Source organism: Schistocerca nitens, chromosome 3 (assembly GCF_023898315.1).
Source record: "Schistocerca nitens isolate TAMUIC-IGC-003100 chromosome 3, iqSchNite1.1, whole genome shotgun sequence".
Classification (NCBI taxonomy): Eukaryota; Metazoa; Arthropoda; class Insecta; order Orthoptera; family Acrididae; genus Schistocerca; species Schistocerca nitens.
In genome coordinates, this window is record NC_064616.1 from 171,727,788 (window position 1) to 171,733,729 (window position 5,942).

The window sequence follows — 5,942 nt, forward strand, 5'->3', positions numbered from 1 at the left end:
TGGGAAGGGGGAGTTGGTCGAAGTCCTGGTGGGAGAAGATGGATGAGTCATAAAGTTGCATAGGAAGGTGCGCTTGGAATGGTAATTACACTACTGGCCATTAAAATTGCTACACCAAGAAGAACTGCAGATGATAAACGGGTATTCATTGGACAAATATATTATACTAGAACTGACATGTAATTACATTTTCACGCAAAATGGCTCTGAGCACTATGGGACTTAACATCAGTAGTCATCAGTCCCCTAGAACTTAGAACTACTTAAACCTAACTAACCTAAGGACATCACAAACATCCATGCCCGAGGCAGGATTCGAACCTGCGACCGTAGCAATTTTCTCGCAATTTGGGTACATAGATCATGAGAAATCAGTACCCAGAACAACCATCTCTGGCCGTAATAACGGACTTGATACGCCTGGGCATTGAGTCAAACAGAGCTTGGATGGCGTGTACAGGTACAGCTGCCCATGAGCTTCAACATGATACCACAGTTCATCAAGAGTAGTGACTGGCGTGTTGTGACGAACCAGTTGCTCGGCCACCATTGACCAGACGTTTTCAATTGGCGAGAGATCTGGAGAATGTGCTCGCCAGGGCAGCAGTCGAACATTTTCTGTATCCAAAAAGGGCCGTACAGGACCTGAAACATGCGGTCGTGCATTATCCTCCTGAAATGTAGGGTTTCGCAGGGATCGAATGAAGGGCAGAGCCACGATCGTAACACATCTGAAATGTAACGTCCACTGTTCAAAGTGCCGTCAATGCGAACAAGAGGTGACCGAGACGTGTAACCAATGGCACCCCATAACATCACACCGGGTGATACGCCAGTATGGCGATGATGAATACACGCTTCCAATGTGCGTTTACGACGATATCGCCAAACACGGATGCGACCATCATGATGCTGTAAACAGAACCTGGATTCATCCGAAAAAATGACGTTTTGCCATTCGAGCACCCAGGTTCGTCGTTGAGTACACAATCGCAAACGCTCCTGTCTGTGAAGCAGCGTCAAGGGTAACCGCAGCCATGGTCTCCGAGCTGATAGTCCATGCTGCTGCAAACGTCGTCCAACTGTTCGTGCAGATGATTGTTGTCTTGCAAACGTCCCCATCTGTTGACTCAGGGATCGAGACGTGGCTGCACGATCCGTTACAGCCATGTGGATAAGGCGCCTGTCATCTCGACTGCTAGTGATATGAGGCCGTTGGGATCCAGCACGGCGTTCCGTATTACCCTCCTGAACCCACCGATTCCATATTCTGCTAACAGTAATTGGATCTCGACCAATGCGAGGAACAATGTCGCGATACGATAATCCGCAATCGCGATAGGCTACAATCCGACCTTTATCAAAGTCGGAAACGTGATTGTGCACATTTCTGCTCCTTACACGAGGCATCACAACAACGTTTCACCAGACAACGCCGGTCAACCGCTGTTTGTGTATGAGAAATCGGTTGGAAACTTTCCTCATGTCAGCACGTTGTAGGTGTCGCCACCGACGCCAACCTTGTGTGAATGCTCTGAAAAGCTGATCATTTGCATATCACAGCATCTTCTCCCTGTCGGTTAAATTTCGCGTCTGTACCACGTCATCTTCGTGGTGTAGCAATTTTAATGGCCAGTAGTGTATCTTAAGGAGAAATGTGATTTTACTGTAACTGATCGGCGATGATACGGTAGAACATTACGATCGTTATTGCCTCATTTGTGGACTTGAGAGAAGTTTAAGATAGCGAGAGGTCTAGAAGGGAGAAAAAAATGAAATTGGGGCGATAGAAGCATTTAATGAATTGTTTTGGGATGAGCACGAAACTGATGGGTGGATTGAGCAGGACATGTGTACTCTAGAGATGAAAGAGGAGGGACAGAACATAGAGAATGATTTATTGAGGGAACAGTGTTCAGAGTGAAAAGTAATGTGACAGAATTGAGGCTGTATATTAGGAAAGGGAAAGTAGGTTAAGAAATAAGTGTATTCTTGTTTAGATTATAAGATTGTTTGGAGGGGTCATTTGCAATGTTTTATTTCAGGATTTATTGTGGCTTGTTTGTTGTTTTTTCGCATAATTTTTTTACAAGGTCTGTGCAATTATAAAGACATAGTTTAGACGCACATTTGGTTGCGTGGAGGTCGGAGAAATTTGGAGAATGAAAAGTAATAATGCGTAGCTAGGAAGACAGATGTAAGTTTATCCAATTATCTGAGAATATTTTATGGGAATAATTTATTGTTGTATGGAGTATCAATTTATGTACGCATCTTCGCTGCACGGAATCAAATGAGCCGTGAGATTTGTTTGTATTTGTTGTTAGTTTTCAGTCTAAGGGAGTTATTTAAATTAAAAGAAAATATTAATTTGCCAATGAAGTCTATTGGGAATCTGTAACGAGATGTATGTCTCTAGTGGGACTTGAATAACGTGTCAGAATCATTGAAGAATTTACGAGCATCTTGCAAACACTGTAAATCTATTGTTTATTGTGTAGTTTGGATCTGTTTGTATCGATTCCACTGGGGGAAGTGTTCAGTGCAGATCCTGGGTGGTTTCGGAAAGTGTTTGTTTTCTGGTATATACACCTGATTCGAATCTCAACGATGGCGATGGAATGCACAACCATACAGGATTTCGGCGGGATGCTCGGATCCAAATCTGTGGAGCGCCGATGGAGACTTGGTTCTGGCGAAAAAGTTCTGTGAAAATGAGCGCAGTGGCGCTGATATTTCTGTGGCCTTTCAATAGACAGTCGATTTTGATAACTGTATAGTTTTATTTGGCATTTAATTAATATGCCACAATTAATAATCTATGTTATATATAAGATTCTTTAAATTTAGAGCATGCTGCATCAACACCACTACAAATAATTACACTATTGATCTGGCGCTTAGGATATTTACGTTATTGTATTATGAATTTGTGTCTTGTAAATTTGGGTGCTACTTCATAACATACATGGCACACCAAGTGGAGATGTGTGAGTTAACGAGCATTTTGGTCTCATTTAAGTATATGGCCGAAAGAGACAGCCATTAGGAACTATGAAACAAACCCTTTCGTCCAGGGCCGTGTGCCACAAAGAGCGCAGATTCGCCACGAGATGGGGAAATTCACAGGAGTCTATTGTGCTGGATGAGGCCTAAGCGCTGTAGTGTGCAAGTAAGACAGACGAGAAACTACGTCATAGGGAAACCCTATAGAAGCTGTTTGTGGCCATGGAAACACAGCAGTGTTAAATATGGCGAACCTAAGAACGGCCATAAAGGAAACATTTATGAAAACTATTTAATTCTGTAGTAATTTAGGGAATGAAGCCACAGTAGTTTAAATCTACCATCCTTCATTAATTTTCATGGTGACACCAATAAACCTTGAATATTGATCATACCTATAATAGTTTAGAATTTACTGTTAAAGTGAAATTAACAAGTTTTGGAACAAAGACCTTAATGCTAAAATCTGAACGCTTTGGTCGATCTTAACGATCGACATCTCATACAGAATCGCGTCATTAAAATGACAAATGTTCTAAATATCAACTCTGTAACCTTATTTGTTTAAAATATATAGTAAATTTAAATTATCGGTGTTTTTAGTTAAGCATCAGATCATCATTTCCTCCACACAAAACACATTGAACGATGACAGCATGACACCTTATTGAATCATTAGGTAACAGAATATTTGTTGTAAAGTTTAGTGCATAACTGTTACTTTTGTTCTGTATTTATTTATTAGAAAGCACATTGGTGCAAGGCTACTGGCCATGACATTCGAAGTTAAGAAGGAAATTGTATTGGTTTTATGTAAAAGAATTTAACGTTTATTTTGTAATAGATATTATTGTGACTTTATTTCAGGGAAGGGAACTGCACTAGTCAGTTGAGCGATGATGTTCGGCGCGCGGGAGACGCGGCCGGGGACGGGCAGAGGGACAGTGCTGGTGGGGAAGCGAAAGGGACAGTGCGGCTGGAGACAACAAAGTGGACGGTTCTGGTCTAGACACCAAAGGGACACTTCGGATTGAGACGCGAAAGCGGACAGTCGGTCTTTAGGTAGCTAGGAAGTGAAAACGACTTGGAAAATGTCGCGTTGTGTGGTATCGCGGGACTTAGTCTCTGAGCACTGAGCAGTCGCGCGCCTGGTGTGAACTGGAACTATTCGCGTAGATAACGAGGTGGAGTATTGGACTTGTATTTCGCGATCAGATTGTGAATGATCGAACTGTGTTAAATGGATATGCGCTCAAGTGTAGTAGTAATTCTAAATACAATGACTTTCGCTATTAGTTTACTTTCTGAATAAACATTTTTCTAACCATATCACAACTGTGTGGCCTACATCATTTTTGCGTCAAAAATTTAGCTCCCGATATTATTATTACTGTTATTGTGTCTCACACAATTTCGCAAACTTGCCATCAGCCAGACAATTTAAACAAAAGGTCACAAGTGTCTAATTTAAGGCGTGTAATACGATACGTTCAGTTCAACCCCTAGACGAGTTTGAGCCAAGACATTTCGACGGAGAAGAACAGCATGTGAGCCCGAAAATCTTTGGGATGTCAGCTCGCAGAAGTACTCTCAAAATGACGAAAATGGGAGCTCAAAAAAAAAAAATGGTTCAAATGGCTGTGAGCACTATGGGACTTAACTTCTGAGGTCATCAGTCCCCTAGAACTTAGAACTACTTAAACGTAACTAACCTAAGGACATCACACACATCCATGCCCGAGGCAGGTTTCGAACCTGCGACCGTAGCGGTCGCGCGGTTCCAGACTGTAGCGCCTAGAACCGCTCGGCCACCCTGGCCGGCAAAATGGGAGTGTAGTGTTGGCTCAAGAGCCAACACCGTGTCGCTACAGGAGGCCGAAATGCACGCGTCTAAATACACGCAGACCGGCGTGAGGTGTGGAACAGGACAATGTCTTGAGAATTGCAATAAAGTACGAAAATCTTGTAATACTTAACTTTAATCCACAATTGTAGAACATCTCTCTTGACGGTACATGTTATAACCACAATATAAAATAATATCCAATGCTATGGCGCCTGGCTAGGTCGTAGCAAATGACGTAGCTGAAGGCTATGCTACTATCGTCTCGGCAAATGAGAGCGTAGTTGTCAGTGATCCATCTCTGGCTAAGTCGGCTGTACAACTGGGGCGAGTGCCAGGAAGTCTCTCTAGACCTGCCGTGTGGTGGCGCTCGGTCTGCTATCACTGACAGTGGCGACACGCGGGTCCGACGTATACTAATGGACCGCGGCCGATTTAAAGGCTACCACCTAGCAAGTGTGGTGTTTGGCGGTGACACCACAGGGAGCATGCTTGCAGAATGGGTTGAAGAGAATAATCTTCAGCCCTTGTTTGGTGCCAAGAATCAAGGCACTTTCGGGTGAGCTGCTTGGGGCAAGGATTCAAATCCTGACCTATGCAACGAAAGTGACTTTCCCATCAACGCCACAAGAAAAGTGATAAATGCCTTTTCTCACAGCCAACACAGACCTGTAATTATACAAATTGGCTGCACAGTTCATATCATACCATCAATCCTGAATGCACGATGGAATTTCCAGGAAGCTGACTGGACGAAGTTTTCACCAGAACTGGATAAGACCATTCGCTGGATCCCTCCATCACATAAGAATTATCAACGTTTCATTGGTGCAGTAACAGCAACGGCTAAAAAGTGTATGGCAAGAGGATACTGAAAAGAATATGTTCCAGGATGGAATGATGGAAGTGAAACACTGTACCAACACTTCCAGCAAAGTGATGACGCAGAGATAGCTACGGAACCACTGTCCAGCTGGGACATGTCACGGAGGCAGAAATGTGCAGAAACAGTCGAAAATGTGGACTTTACCCACTCGAGCAGGAAAGCATGGAGTCTTCTGAGAAGACTGGGCGGAAGAGCACGAACATGCAC